The 16,967-nt window shown below is 46.4% G+C and overlaps 1 long non-coding RNA gene across 1 annotated transcript; it reads right to left on the bottom strand.

The window, feature by feature from the left end:
* Positions 1-6,072: 6,072 nt before the first annotated feature.
* Positions 6,073-12,122, bottom strand: LOC144164038 (uncharacterized). The gene is made up of 3 exons (XR_013321012.1): positions 11,681-12,122; positions 9,432-9,553; positions 6,073-6,438 (listed from the first exon to the last, which is right to left on the bottom strand). It is a non-coding gene; the product is annotated as an uncharacterized LOC144164038 (long non-coding RNA).
* Positions 12,123-16,967: the final 4,845 nt, after the last annotated feature.

Genomic DNA, 16,967 nt, shown 5'->3' with positions numbered 1-16,967 from the left:
TTCAAGGTATTTCTGTTAAGCACCTAAAGTAGATCCCACCACAATACTATAATTTGAACATTGATATTTCTTTTACATATTTTATCTATATTTTATGTGAATGCTACCATATGAACAACCTCGATAGTATTGTTACGCGACGGCAGGACACAGATGAGACGAACGATGGGGTGGAACGATCTAATTACACTATTTACAAGCGGCCATGACCAAGTCCGCTGAGTATGCTCGAGCCCTCTTCCACGTCGTCTTCGATGCCGAGCTATGCCGCCATGGGGCATTGTCCAGTGGTCCCGTGACACTATCCCCACCCGGGCAAAGACGACCGTCCCGGTCGAGACCATGGGGATGCGACTCGAAGGCGGTGCCTTTCATTCCTTTCGCCTGTGAGGGTCCGAGTTGGCAGCTCGACCTTAACTTAGCAGTGCTCGAGTGCCAGCTGCAGTAGTGCACGCGGTTGCTGATAGGTTGAGCGTAATTGCAGAAGACGGTGGCTGTGTGGTTGGATGTGCTTGTACGACGCTCAGCTTTGTTATTGGGGGCTCTCAACCGGGTAGCTCCCGGCAGCTCTTGGTCCACAAGCTGTCGCACCAGCATCTCAATTTTTTTTCTGGGCAAGGCTTTTACCGTCGCGGAGAATCCGTCGGTAGCAACCAGTGCGAGTTTGATGATGTCGACGCACAGCAGGAAAGGTTTGACGTCGATAGCTGCGGTGAGGACGAGATGGGATGAGTATATACAGTGAAGTCCTGGCCGCCGCATATGATGGTGATGGTCGTGATAAGCACCGGCCCCGGAACAGCTGTAACCACCGCCGACACCACGACGCAGCATCCAAAGCCCTCGGAGAAGCGCCGGAGATCTGGGCGGGGGAGCGTCGTCGGCTCTACATGTGGTCGTGGCTGGTCAGTTCCTCTGGTCTCGGCGGAGCATGGGCAGGGGACACGGGGCTGGGGAATGGTCGCGTCCATGGCTCACCGGGGCTGGGGCGGGCCGACGCTTTCCAAGAGCCAGGGTGAGATCGTTTCATGAGTCGAGGCGAGGTGAAGCTCAGGGCAGGGATGGGACTGCACCCCGCACGCTCCACCAAAATGTTACGCGACGGCAGGACACAGATGAGACGAACGATGGAATGGGGTGGAACGATCTAATTACACTATTTACAAGCGGCCATGACCGAGTCCGCTGAGTATGCTCGAGCCCTCTTCCACGTCGTCTTCGATGCCGAGCTATGCCGCCATGGGGCATTGTCCAGTGGTCCCGTGACAGTATTATATACCGACACCCGTGTTGGAATGCGCGGTGGTTAGCACTCTTTTAGAAGGACATTTGAGAAAGTCACGTTACAGCTATCGGTGTATTTCCGTTAAGATAGAGGCATGCTTCTGGAAGGTTATACTGTGAGATGCAAATGGAAATTTAAACGTCAATTGAAAATACATGACCAAGATAAGGCTCTACGCCTCCACGAACGACATTATTGTTCAGCAAGAATACTCGCAAGTGGAGGTGTTTCTGCTGGAAGGCAGCATTATAAAGTGGCACAGGCGTATCCAAGAAATAAACTTGTAATATATAAAGAATATTCGCTTGGCCCAATTGATGATATCGTAATACACGAACTGGCCTTCTCGTTCAGTTGTGAAAGAATATGCGGTAGTGGGCGTGGTGGCGTTGCTCTTATTTGGAACAACAAAATCGCCTATGAGCCTCTGACGGCTGCTATTATTGCCACAGGGTCTGTAACAGCGGTATGTAAAAATTGTGGTAATCAAAATAGGAGTTCTGATTTAGCCAGGACCTCCCGATGGTAGCTTATGTAGTTGTTGGCCAGATAAGTTTAATCGGTTCTTTGGAACAGCGGGTGGTCATACGCACGGCGTCGGAAGCCCGGAATTAGTGAAAGAAATGACCGTGAACTCCTAACCGCTGCCCACATGGTTATTGTCGTCACTCCGCTGTCACTCTGCTGCATCATACGTGGAGCACGTACGCACGTGTCCGGCGATGAGCACATGTGCATTAACAATTTTTCCAGATTGGGTCAAGAGTCAAAAACATTGATACCTTTCAAGAAATATTACCTTTTAAAACAAATACGTTGATACATGTTGCAGCAATAGGTGAACACTTTGTATGCGAAAAAATATTGTTTTGTTACTGTCGGTTCAGAATTTTGAAATAGTTTCGTTTTTCATTCCTTCCAGAATCAATACGTTATTGCTTATACAGTTCTTGTGATACACAACGAATCAGAAGAAGACAATAGGTGCCTTCTACATCGGGGGGATCGCATTTTCGCTTCATGTTTATAACAGAACAGCAGTTTTAGGCCTGGCTTTCACGACAGCCCCCTCTAGTACGTGGTCATACTCCATCGTGACAAAGTTCTAGACAGAGCAAAAATCGTTTTCCGGTTAGATAATTTCCGAAACGGAACCTTTAGGGTGCATGATCGCATATACAGCTCCTGACAAAGATATGTCGAGAGTATTGCATTTGTTCAGATGTCAGTCCGACTTTAAGAAGATCTGGTCATGCTTGTTCTTTACGGGCTGCTTTGTACACATTGCCTCCTCCGCAGTGAATGCCACAAGGTATGTAACAGTGAGAATTTAGTGGTTGGGTAAACTGAATTGGTGTTGTATTGCCGCTAACCATGTATGAGCTTGCTTATTTATTGTTTATTTTTACTGCCGGGCCAAGCCCGTCTGTTTTATCTGCGTTCCAAGCAAAGCGCGTCTTCCATTTTTATTTTTATTCCGCACGGGCTATCACATCCAGATAAGCAAACTGTTTAGCCCTAACGTCGCTAGCCCAGAAATGTCGTCTGTGATGTACAATGTTTTGGACGTGAATCGACGGTTCCAGAAACACTCGCGCCGAAAGATAAAATGCCTGTAGAGCAGACGCCTCGGCATTCGATTCTCGACGCTCGCCGACGCAAGTCACTTTGTTGACCGCTGCTTCGCCGCCTCTGTATTCTTTTGAGTTGTTAGGGGAGTACAAGTTAGCTCCAAAAAACTTCTTTCTCCTTCAAGACAACTGCGTCGTCCTTGGCTTCGTGACACCTGGTAGAGGAGCGGGGTACTCACCCTTTATGCTCTCTACGACATCTGGAAGCCGCCAAGCCAGCCCAACCAGAGAAAGCTGCCGACTGCAAGGATTGCTACCCGAGTTCGGTCTCATGCCAGAAGGGTCCAAGAGCAGGAACGCTGCAACCAACACCATTGTGCAAGAAACAACGTCGCCAATCGTCCTGCAGCAGCCCCGGGAACCGCCATCGTTCCGGGGAGCCCCCCCGGAAGACCCCGAAGAATGGTTGGAGAAGCTGGAGCGCGTCCGCATCTTAAACAGGTGGGATGACGAAGAAACTTTCGGGCATGTCTTCCTTTATTTAGAAGATGCTGCTCGAACTTGGTTCGAGAACCATGAGAGTTCTTTGACCGACTGGACTCAATTGAAAAGGGAGTTCCTTAAGACCTTCACTACCGTTGTACGAAAAGAGCGAGCTGCGCTTTTGCTTGAAACTCGAACGCAGCACCCCAACGAAGGTATCGTGATCTTTGTTGAGGAGATGAAGCGACGTTTTCGACGTGCGGACCCCGAAATGACCGAAGAAAAAAAGCTCAGGTTTCTAATGCGTGGAGTGAAGCAAGAGCTTTTTGCTTGCCTAGTCCGTGTCCCGCCGAAGACGGTGGCTGAATTCGCGTCTGAGGCGGCCGCGGTGAAGAAGACGCTAGAAATTCGAACGAGGCAGTACGACCACCCTGTCAACGCGCTTTTGTCGGAGACCATCGGTGCCGCAACTGGAAGCTCCGATACATTGCGCGAGACCATTCGATCAGTGGTCAAGAAGGAGCTTCAGAAGCTTTTTCCAACAACGCCGCAACCTCAAGTGGCTTCTCCGACTGACGTCATCCGTGAAGAGGTTCAACAGGAGCTGGGAACGTCTACGCATTCAGAAGCACCCCGTCATCCCCAAGCGATGACCTACTCCGCAGCTCTTCTTCAACCCCACCCTGCTCCAACCCGTGGTCAAGAGGCCCAGCCATACCGCCGTCCAATACCGCCCGCCCGACGCCCTGTAGACCAATAGCAGGCGCCAAGAAAGACCGACGTGTGGCGAACGCCCGATAATCGTCCGCTGTGCTACCACTGCGGAGAGGCCGACCACATCTACCGTCGCTGCCCTTACAAGAGGCTCAGTCTGCGAGGATTCTCCGTCGACGCACCACGCCGCCGACCTCAGTAGATTCGTTGATCTACTGAGATCAACGAATTCCTGTTCAACACGAACCGAGGACCTGCCCGCTTCAACCGTTCGCTGTCGCCCTACCGGTACCAGTCACCAAGCCGCCATAACACCGCTGACTTCTCACGTGGAAGGTCCCCCAGCCTGCGCGGGGGAAACTAAACGCAGCAACTTCTGGAGGTGAAGTTGCACAACGGCGAAGAAACGAAAACCCTCCAACGACGCATGGCCGCACCGAACACTGTACCCGCAGCCCAACGACTCGATCTAACCAGGACGTGACTCCCGAACCCGATGACGACACGACGCGACCCGTACCCGAAATGACAGAACCTGACGCTGAGGAGACGACGACAATGACGACGCATGGTGCCCGACCGTCAACACGCACAAGACGAGATACAACGCCCCTAAGCACCCGAAACTCGAGGAAGGCAGCGTGCGACGTCCAGGTGTCCATCGACGGCTTTGACGTAGTCGCCCTCATCGACACGGGAGCCGACTACTCGGTAATTAGCGGCTCATTCGCATCGAAGCTTAAGAAAGTTACGACAACATGGGACGGTCCGCATATACGCACAGCAGGAGGCAATCTCTTAACGCAAAGTGGAACGTGCACATTACGCGTCACAATAGGCGGCACCACGTACCCTGCTGAGTTCGCCTAACTGCTACCGTGGCGTAATTGTCGGAATGGACTTTTTGACGGACAACGGCGCAATAATTGATCTGTAGACCAAGTCGATAACTTTTTCCTCCGAAAACTACACGATGCCGCAGCCGAACCCCGTTCACCGTGCTGCTGTCAGGATCGCCGACGATCACATCACCCTGCCACCCCGCGCAAATTTCATGATCGCCGTCTACTGTGAGGATGCTGCTTCTTACATCGACGCTATAGTAGAGAGTGATCGAAGGTTGCTTCTCGACCGTGGTGTCTCCGTCGCAAGAGGGATTGCGCACTTTAAGCAACGCCAATCTCACGTTTAGGTCACTAATTTCACCGAAGAATACCAGCATTTAAACAAGGGAGCTGCAATTGCGTTCCTCGAAGAAACGCAAGAAGCAAGTGACGTGATCGCGGTCGCCGACTTTGAACGCACACCCGATGACACCTTCAAGCTTCCGCAGCCCTTCGACGTGAATCCGGCGCTACCGCAAGAACAACGGAACAAACTATTGGCTTTGGTGCGTCGCTACAGCGAATGTTTTTCGTCGAGTTGACAATTACGTAAGACACCCCTGGCGAAGCACCGTATTATAACTGAAGATGGAGCCTCACCTACCCGACCGTAACCACACTGTAAAAAAAAATGGCCAATTTTACGGAGAAAGCTGCTGGTAAAATGTTGCCGGACACAATTCCGTTATTTAGACAACGGAAAGAATTTTAAGAACGGACATTCCGTAGTACGGAAAGACCGTAACAAAACACACTCCGTTTTAAAAAGCACGTCTTTCCGTAATTGACAGAACCTTGACTCCGTAATATAATGGGCCCACCGTATTTGGTAGTACAGCAAGACCGTAATAAAACAAGCACTCCGTTTCAGAAAACCTGCCTCCCCGTAATTGATAGAACCGTCACTCCGTAATATAATTGACCCACCGTATTTGGCAGTACAGCAAGACCGTAATAAAACAAGCACTCCGTTTCAGAAAACCTGCCTCCCCGTAATTGATAGAACCGTCACTCCGTAATATAATGGACCCACCGTATTTGGTGGTACAGCACGACTGTAATAAAACAAACACTCCGTTTCAGAAAACCTGCCTCCCCGTAATTGATACAACCTCCACTCCGTAATGTAACAGACCCACCGTGCTGCCCACTATGGCTAGACCGTAATATTACTGGCATTCCGTAGTGCAAAACTAATCTCTCCGTAATATTGATAGATTGGCAATGAGTTTTATTTTTTCAATATGTAGTTCTTGGCATATGCAATAATGAATACAGCTGGTAGTTGTCGAAATGTTTATTTTGGGTGAAATTTACAATATCTATGCAATGTCAAGATTCTGCTGTGTAAGAAATCCAAGAACACCAAGCACTTCTTAGGTGTTGCGAAGGCAGGAGCATTATTAGAGAGTTTTAGCTGTCATGTTGTTGGAGTCTTTCCAAACTTGCTCAAGGTTAGCTGTCATGTTGTTGGAGTCTTTCCAAAGTTGCTCATGGCAGCCTAAAAAGAAGAAAACAAGATATTAAAGCCCCAGGCATCACTTATTTGAGTCGTGAACACCTGGGAATTCAAAAATATGTGCGAAGGTATGCAGCACTATTTCTCAGAGCCTAACACGTACGAAGTCCACTAATTTTTTCGCAGTTGTAAAGGTGTAATTAGCACATCGCATTTAAATCTAGAATGTGTAGGCCATGTCCGAAGTTAGTGCTGCCAATTTACACAAACTTAAGAAAAAAGCTCATTCCAAAGACAGGTTCTACAAGTTCTCCCTCACACCAATCCCCTTGTCAACTGCTGAATCTGCCTATGACAAATGACTGACAAGTCCACAGGGCCTAATTTTGTGGGCTACCAGCGCATTTATCTGTTGAACGTGTGTGTGAACATAGTCAATACTAACCATGAAGGTCAAGGTCAAGATCAACATTTTGAAGGTCAAGATCAACATTCGAACATCAACACTTTGAAGGCTGGGGTGGCGTGGAAACACACTGCAGTGTGCCATCCTTTGTAGTTGACACAGCAACCATGAGTGGCGCCTAATGATTCAACCGACCTGGATAGTCTACACTCGTTACAGTTTATCCGGCAACAACGAACTTCCAGTTACAACAGACCATTTGAGTTTGTTTGGTGCCCATGCATTTTAAATGGAGTTCACTTCGCTCATAATGGACCAGGCTACATAGCACACTGTCGGTTACAACAGACTACATTTTTGGGCAAAAAATAGCAGACTTTCAAGGTGCCAGCCCCAATATGCCTTTTGTTAGTTTATTTCAGTGAAAAAACTGTCTAGCAACAATGCCGGCATAGAACTGTCTAACAACAATGCCGGCATAGAATGGGTCGTGGGTGCAGCCAGGCCAAGCCAGTGTCGGAGGACTTTTTTCGTGCAACCAGCGGCAGGGTAGTCCCTTTCACTGTTGGAATAACTACGCATTATTAACGCTGTCGAACATGGCAAAAAGCAGGCCGACATCGCCATAAGTACGGGCCTGTCCAAGCAGATGGCCTGCTTTTCCATCAAGAACAAGGATGCTACCGAAAAACATGACTCCGGTTAGGTTGAAGAACAGTGGCGCAAAGTGGTGCACACAGAGGTTAAACATACCCTCGTCAGTTAAACCCCATAATGCATTAATCAATTCCCAGGGGTGAGACAACTGAATCACGTTTGGGAGCAGTTTTTGAAGCAGCGAAATCTCAATTTTGCAGCAGAAGAACCTTGGTTTGAACCAGAAGCACAACATTTATTATGTCACCTTAGGAGCCTAAAAAAAAAATCAAATTTTTGGGAAATTAGGGGGGGGAGCAGTGCACTTTTTAATCGGTTCTGAACGTACATAAAACTGAAACCACCTTTCAACAAAGTTTTTTTGTAATAGAGTATCACAAGGTACGAACTGCACTACCTTTTTACAAACCATTTTTAAATTCTATGCATAGATAGCCTGGAGTTCCGTTGAAAATATCGAATTGAAAAACTAAGCAAGCGTAAGGCATTTTTATTATCGTGGGAATGCTGAAAGTATTATTTTTGTAATCTCAGACTCGGCTCTCTGCACAAGTGTAGAGCCACGGCAAAAGTTTCACAAAGCGAGGTGACAGACGTCGCACCCCACCAGCTGTTGAATAGAGAGGTGTCGGTTTGGCGTAGTGGCCATGGGTGCAGCCGGACCAGGCCTCCGTCGGTACCGTGAGGCTCCGTGCAGGAGGCTGGTGCGAAACATTTCAATCCCCAAGGTGCACGTTCACAACGATCGTAATTTGAGTAACGTTGGTATGTTTAGCCACCTGACTTTTTGCAATAAATTTCACTTCAGATAGATGAACCATTATTACTAGCGCGCAATAATAGCCCCTCCTGCTATCGGACACTGCTTGAACATTTTCTAGAGAATCTTTGCGCTACAAAAAATTTGAAATGAGCAAAACTCCTTGTATTGCTTGTGGGGCATGCTGAGAACATATCTGCAGATGTGGCTCAGACGGGATACACAGCTTAAAGGGACAGACAACCGATTTTTGTCGAGTATATATTCTCTATCCCAAATGAAAGGGCATCACTTAGCACCTTGACGAGAAACGGTTTTGCTAATAACGGCGCAGAACTTCTTAAATCGAAATTTTTAGATCTACGAGCCGTATGTGTCCCTCCCAAAAATAATTCTGGCAACCACGACATAGGGTAGCTCGGCAACATACTTTTGTCTGTATGCGAGATGAAAAACGCTATTTAAAAACTTGTCCCCAGCTAAAAAAGTTTGAATCGCAGGCTTTCCTGTTCCTTTATGTCTGTTTTTAATGCAACGGTCTCTTTTGCACGAATGCGCCATCTGTTGGGATAGACGATAGGTAGAATTTGGCTTCACATTGTAAGGGTGGGAAGTTCGATTCTCCCCGGGCGCGGCATTTTTTTTTTTTTTTAAAGCTGCCATTGCCGTATTTGGAAACTGAAATCAAATATTTTGGCAGAACGAACACCCCTGACTCAGGCAGAATCGTCAAAGCTCCTTCACTAGGTCTGTTTACTGAACGCTTCCGTTGATTCTGGGCATGGTGGTTCAAGCCACACTGAGAGCACCCCAGTGACGGTGGGCGGCATGTTTAGAAATACATATACAATTTAACCTTGTACAAATACTTGTATTGAAAGGTTTTCAATACTTCAATAAACGTTTCAGCAGTTACAGTAGCTGCTAGGTTTGCAGGTCACGTGACAGGGACACATATTGTAGTGTCAAGTTTCGACACTACGAACCGCCACCCTTCCCATTTCAGGAAGTTTGCTGCCAAATTAAAAGTATTTCCCCCAATTTGTTTAGAAATTGCTTGTGGTTACTGGGCAATATAAAACGCTGGCTTTCATATGAGCTAGACAACATATACGCGACACAAATCAGTTGTCTGTCCCTTTAAGCATGGTGCCCAGGCAGCACTACAAATGAGTGTCCCAAAATGACCTAATGTGCAGGTTTTCTACTTACCACTTCAGAGGATCATTCGGAGGGCCTGCGCTAGCTTCATAACCTTTACATTCACGCTGGTTCGTGACTTGCGCCTTCCGTCACATTTGGTGCCGCTCAGAGGATTTATGTTGAAAAGTTGTCTGTAAGATAAACAAGTGAACAATTTTTATTTCAGCCCTATTCCTATGAATTGCAATGATTCTGAATGCAAAAAAAAAAAAATGGGCAGGTCGTGTCCTTCTGTGCCTGTAGCATTTAAGAGCTAACATTACAAATACGCTTTTGAAAGCGTCATGGTTTAAACAAAAGTAGCACGCCCAATCTGCTTTTCGTGGATTGGTCATACTCCCCATTCTAGTAAAGAGCAAACACAAAACCATCACCTTGTAGCACATGCTACACAGGCGCATACCCCTTTTAACCACAAATATTTGACAAGTGAAATAATGCTTGCAGCATTATTTCACAAATAAATTTTTATAATAGAGGGGTACGTTTGTAGTGAGGTGGGTGGCTGCGTGGGGCTGAGACATAAATCTGGTTTGTATACTGAGTTCATAGCTGTTGAGGAGTTGAGTTGAGCTGCATGCGTATTTCATACTAATGCTTTTAAATGCGCCTTGTTCTTTGAGCAGAAAAGTAAACCTTGACCTTCTCGACAGCTATGACCTCAGTATACAAACCAGATTATGTCTCAGCCCCACGCAGCCACCCACCTCACTACAAACGTACCGCTCTTTATTACAATTTATTTGTGCCCTTCATTCGCTGACGTCCCAAAACACAATTCAGCGGGAGAATCAAAATGTTGGCTTAAATTGTTTAATTTCTCAGTGAACAAATCCTTGTTTGCTGCTGGACAAGTGCCAGGGGTACTATAAAACTCCCTCAAATAAAACAAACTCGTATTTTGTCTTCATGGCCCTTTTAACACCTTCCAACACCCTGACCAGACTGCTCCGGTCTGACTGCACACAACTGTCTCCACTTTGCTGCTTCTGGGTGAGCCTCTGACCCTTGAACCAACGCCGCCTGTATAAACATTGCCTAACGCGTCACGTGCTTTTCAATGGGCAGGGTAGGGACGCTTAGTTCAGGCACTAATCCACTATGTGGCACGCGCTGGCGGACATCCCGTTTTATGTCACTGCTCGCGAGTCGCGAACACTGCCCCCACTTCTACGACGTGTGTCTGTCAGCTTGCATGTTGGGTTTCAAAAGCCATTTTGCTCACATGTTAGCTGCGATATGGCGCTAATTCTGGGCCGCACTGGGGATCTCGTTCAACGCGTCGCTCGCTTCATACTTGCTGTATTTTTCCAAAGATAACTGACAAAGGCGGAACTGAAGTAGTGTAAGAACATATTATTTTTGGGTGGACAAATAGCGAGCAGAAAAACGATATTTTCCGAGGGTACAGCCAATATTTTACTGATATTTTTCTCTCAGGAGGATGTAGGCAAGAAAAATTGCATGCACATTTTTTGTTCAGGCACTCACTTTTACCATTACTTTCCAAAAATATCACATGCTTGTAAATTTCAGAAGGTTATAGAAAACAAAACGATAAGCAGCTGAGGGCCCGGTCACACTGTCTGGGCACTTCTACAGTACAGTCCTCAATTTTAAAACTGCGTACTGATGCGGAGTGCGAACAGCGGTGACAAAACAACGCCAAAATGCAGAGGGGAGAGAGCGGGGATGCCCCACTCAGAAAATTTCGGGGCCGGTGATCCACGTAGGTAAGCGCGCAAAGCCGGCACCAGCCTGCGGCAGCACAAGTGATTTTGCGCCCGTGGCGCGGTTTTATCAGCGACAGACCAAGACAAACAGTCATGGTGAAAAACAACAAAGCGTAGGAGCGCTGCCTGAGGAACGCTAAACAAACAGCCAACTATTTTGCACAGTTTCCGAGTAGCGGCGCTGGCCGACGGACATGAAAGCACGCAGGAAGGCTACGGAGTGGGAAAGGGTAGGAGAGAGCAGCAGGAGAGTGGCTGTTTGGCCATTTTTCGCTCACGCGTTATGCAATGAATCAATGATTATACAGGCGGCGTTTGCTTGAACACTTAGTGGGTGGTGGCACCAACTCTACCCTAGACTCCGCCAACCACCTTTCCACAAAGCTTCAGGAGAGAGCCTTGGCCAGCTCACCCCTCGAAGATCAGGTACGCTTAATTGGAAGGGGTGTCGATGCAGCCCGAGCTAAAGGCATCCTGGAATGAGGACGCCTGTCTAAAGAGTAGGTTAAGCATGATCAAACTCACCTCTGAATGAATTCCAGTGTTGTGGCTACGCTTCCTGGGTACACCATGTTGAATACATAGTAGAGAAGAAATTCCACGCACATCGCTTCCGTGAAGTCCATACCTTCTCCAAACAGCTCTATCTGCTCACACACTACGAAGCATTTCTTCTTAAAGATGCCTCCTGCAATAGTTCATCAGGATATTTATGAGCACAAATGTAAAACAGTATTAGTTTGGTTATTTGATGTTCGAGAAATATTTGCAAGATTCACTAAAGCCATTGTCCGCAATATTGCTATAATATTCAGTGAAGCAGTGGTTTATGCCAAAAATAAGATATCTTCAGAGGTCCCTTATTTCCTACAATAAAATACTAAACTTGGCAAAGTCTCACTAATAAGGGTCGCAACCGGCATAAGCCATTTAATGCTACTATGGGGCAGAGGGTTTTTGTAGTGCACTTGACACTTCATTATACGAAGTCGACCTAGAATGCCAAAACCCACAAAATTGAGGAGCACTACAACATTTCATGGAAACAAGTACTGTTATTGTGCAGTTCATATTAAACCAAGCTGTTATTATGCCTCTTATAGCTTGCATTACCTATAACTGCAATAGCTAGGAGCCTGCAAGTAGACTAAGGAGGACGATGGCACCCACTGCTTTGCTGACTGCTAGTGGCTGACGGGTGGCATCCAGATATATGCCACCTTCAAACAACCACTACCCTAGCAATGAGGTTTACAATACCCGTGTCAACTAAGCGGTGTCCATGTCTGAATGGTCACCACTGCTTAAAGCGGTGTTGAAAAAAAAAAAAAAAAAAACATGCCATTGGGCAAATTGGTAGACACATAAATATGATGACAACGTGAAAAGTTGACAAAGACTTCGCAAAGACGCACAAAGTACTGGCTCTCACTTGTTTGTTGTAAAGATGAAACACGTTCATATATATGGCAATATTACGGCGGTGCCCAGGTTGTACAACCCTTAATGCCAACCATTTAATGCAATCTGCCCTATCCTTCGCCACTATTATAAGAGTACTGACATAAAATTTAAAAGCTGAGCCACTATCTTGAATTCTGCAACCAGACGTTTACATGTTAGTGCAGCTTCCAGTAAAGCAAAAAGCTGCACCCACCCAGAGCTCCTTGATATACAGTATAATCTCGATAAATGGAAATCGCTTAAACGGACTTGCCGCTTCAACGGAACAGTAGCCTGTAAGTTGGTTGGTTTCGTGTTCAGATAACATAAAAAAACTCGGCAATCAGAACTAAGATTTCCGCGTCAACGTGTAAACGGAACTAGAAATGGAACTTCTTGTGAAACCCATTGGCATGAGAGTCAGCTTTTTAATATTCCGGCTGTTTCACTTTTTTTTTCTTCCTCCATGTTTTTTTTAAAGGAGCCATGAAGAGAAAACACAAGTTTGGTTCATTCAAAAGATTGTCTCGTTAGAATCATACTGACACCACTTTTAACGTAAACTTCGCTCAAATAAGCTACATAATTAGGAAAAACGGGAATGGTCGTGCGACCCACCAGCTCATTTCCCGCAACTGAACCTATGATGTCACATGAGCTAAGCTCTGCGATTGGCGGAGGCTGGCAGAAGCAGACGAAAATTAGGTAGAGCTTACAAACTAGACGAACGAGCGATTTGCGCTTAAATTTAGGGCACATTCTTTACAAAGCAATAAGAATGATGGGACAAACAGTGGAAGTTACGAAAGTACATGTAAACATAGAAGTACTGATGCGTTCTGCTGTTTGTACTGCGCACAGCATGCTTGGTTTAGCCAGCTGCACAGCACTACGGGGCTTGGGGTTGTCTCAGACGACACTGGCCGATTGACGCAAGCAACGGTGTCTTACGTGACCCCATTTGTCGAGCGAGCACTGTTTCAGGGAACGAATATTTTCTCCCAGAACAAAAACAAGCCAGGTTTAAATGCGGGCAAAAACAAACCAAGCGCTTGCCACGGTATGGCGGCACCATCTAGGTTACGGAACGTAAAGAAACGCGGGAACAAACCAACACCGCTGTACAGGGTGGAGACAACCTTTGAACGGTCCCGTGCCGCCGCAATTGGGCCAACGGGCTCAACGCGTTATTCTTTTCGTTTCCCATGAGACCTAGCAACGCGAAACAGACAATATGATTCAAACTTCTTCAGTAAACCGCGTTGCGGCGATAATTTTAGCGTGGTTTTGACACAATGACTTGCTTCGGCGCCGAGCGAGCAACCGAAAATGGCGGCGCCAGCGTATACGTGTCTCTACCCTGTACGGCGGATGCGTGAATGAAGGTACTCTAGGCTGCAGAGCGGTCGGTTCCCGTGATGTCACTTGGGACCACGAAAACGCACGATTGAGCGGGAAAATCAAAATTTTAACCTAAATTGTTTAATTTCTCAGTGAATAAAGCACCGTTTGTATCCGGACAAGCGCTGGGGGCACTATAAAACATGAAATCTTTCGAATAAAACCAACTTGCATTTTCTCTTCATGGCTCCTTTAAAGCCTTGCTGGCATCGTAAGCCTCGTCTCATTAGTGGTCAGCCGTGTTAGCGCAACGAATGCAACATCGCGGTTCTTGTTCCAGTCGTTCGGTCGCAATTCAAGACGCCGAGGTTACAGGGCTCAGCTGCTGCCACCTTGTTCGTGCCATCGTGGTGCTATTCGCGCTTCATTACTGCGTTGCCGTATTCTAAATTCGGTGGGTCATTAGCACTCTCGAAGTTGAGGCCTCTAGCCTCCGTGAAGGCGCAGTTGCAAGGACTCAAACAAAAATAATTGATGCATTTTGTAGCGCACAGCGACTCATTGTAGCCAAATCAACGTGCGAATTGTGTGCCTAAACCTCTTTTAGTTTTCTTGCTTTCTGAAAAACTATCAGCTACATTCACCTTCTAGTGCTTAGAGTTCCATGAAATAATATCAAGAGTGCATACGCACACAAATTTGCACTTTTACACATCTCAGTAAACGGAACTCCTGTTAATTAAACGGAACTATGTAATGTTTTCGGTCCCTTGAAGTTCCATTAATCGAGAGTCTACTGTAGTACTGAAGAGATCCTCGCTCTACCATCAATGCTGCAACTTTTGTTGTTTTTTTTTACTCATCAATTTACATGTACTTTTCACAAAAAAAGATTGAGAAGGCTGAATAGCATAAAAACACACTGAAAATCAGTGTGATGTTACTGAGACCGTTCACGCTGCATCCACAAACACCGCCTAGTTTTCATGTTCGGCGCACCAAGCAAAATTATTAAAGTTCAAACCTTCAGATAAATAAGCCAAAAAATTAAGTGACTTAAACAGCCCAATGCACGCACAAATGAGCCTTTGACAAATTTACTTGAATGTAACAGTAACATTTGGCAGCTAAGAATTACGTGAACAAAACATTCTTGCAAACACACTTTTACATCATGTACATGGAAAGTTGTGTGCAGTTTTTAAATGTACACAATATACTATTTGTGGCTTCACAATATTCAATCTGTATTGAACACAGCATAGAGCAACACAGCATAGAGCATTTTCTAAATGCGGGTAATGTAAAAGGGCGTAAAAAGAAGTAAGCACCTCCATTATATAAAAAGAGGCTTACCCAGTGCGACCACGATCGGCGTGGATGGCAGCTCACTGCATATGTCAACGACACTCGTTCCTTCCTAAAAACAGACAGAACAAAATATATTCGGAATAAAAAACCAACCTCCCATGCAAAGAGAACGGAAGTGCAGAGCTGCTGTCCACTCCAGGATGAAAATCTCTCCCAGATTGCTAACATTCTGTACAAAAATTACGCCACTTCATAAGGCACAAGCCTGCAGGTCCCTATTGCGAGAGAACTGGTGTTGTTATGTACCACAAATGTCCGCCGCTGCAAACAGGAGATAACTCCCATACGGTACATAGCGTGAATCGAAGCACCCTAAACTCACAGCGCACTCCATAAAACAAGGCGTTTGCTTGCATTTTTTCTATACAACAGCGGTTTCAGTGCGTGTGAAGCAAAACATGGCTTTGTCTTCACCCGTCATGGGGTTGCGAGAACCGGTACACGTACCCGATATAAGACGTCACGACAGCGTGCTAGAATACAATTTATGCTGTACCATCCTCTACATAAGCAAAGATAACCCCAAAGTTTACAGGCAAAACTGAGTAATTACCTCACAACAAAGACAAACTGAATTATCAAACGAGGGCAAAGCGTCCAAGACCCTGCAGTTCAATGTGTGCAGCTATGCTTGTCAAAAATGGTCGACCAAATTGAAGTCCACCTCTACTAAACTACAACCTTTCATGCGAATATAATTTTGTTTTATATGTGTTTGCGATGCGATGCAAAAGCATTTCACTCACTCTCGGTCATTTTCAATTGATTGTGGCACAGTGGCCGGCACTGACAAAAAACTGGAAAATGCAACACAAACAGATCCAAAGTGGAGGCGGGAAGGCACATAGTGCCTGTGCCCTTACAGATAAGCGAAAGCCAACTTCCATAGCCGCTCACATTTCCTTGATAAAACAGAAACCATAACCAAATTGAAAAAAAGAAGGTTTCAGTCAAGTTTTCGGGCACGGGGCATCATGGCGGTCATATATCTCGCCGCTCGTCATATCCAGCGCAGGACGGTGCTGATAAACGATTTTGGCGCAATAGGGCCGGTTCGGCGCAGGAAAACAAGTTTGGAACTCAATGGCACAGTTGTTCCACCCCTTATGTTTACTGCACACCGCAGTGCACAGTACTTTTTCAGTAGGCAGGTAAATCGGAAATCCTTAGGCTGATACGACAAACAAACTGGGGAAGCTTGCACTAAGTCGCGCAAGGCTTGAACTGTAGCAAAGCTGCACGATTTCTTTCTACTTGAGCAGTGAAGGACAAATCAGCACTGCACGAGCCAGGGGGCGTAGGGCGGTCACCACGAGGTACGCACTGGACTTTTTCTCGCTTCGTAAGGTCTCTTTTTTTTTTTTTTTGCTAAAGCCCACTGCGTGTGCTGGGAATGCTCGTTACTCGCCGCAAGGCATGCGCTCCTGAGCTCTCATTTTCTTGATATTTTTTACGTGTTACGCACCCCACATTGCACCCAGCTACAACAGTCCGCTGTTAAAAGGCTCAACATTGAGTTCATAATAAAGCAGAAAACACTTCACCTCTAAAATTCGGAACAAATCATGGTGCTCCTCCTTAAAATGGGCCACCAAGAGCGGGAAGAGGGCTGCTTCAGATGCCCTGTTGTTCGACTTCGCGGCATGCTCAACTTCAA

The sequence above is a fragment of the Haemaphysalis longicornis genome, unplaced genomic scaffold (genome assembly GCF_048455015.1).
Source record: "Haemaphysalis longicornis isolate Haplotype H1 unplaced genomic scaffold, Haemaphysalis longicornis Haplotype H1 scaffold_13, whole genome shotgun sequence".
Lineage (NCBI taxonomy): Eukaryota > Metazoa > Arthropoda > Arachnida > Ixodida > Ixodidae > Haemaphysalis > Haemaphysalis longicornis.
This window is presented reverse-complemented; position numbering and strand designations above follow the sequence as displayed.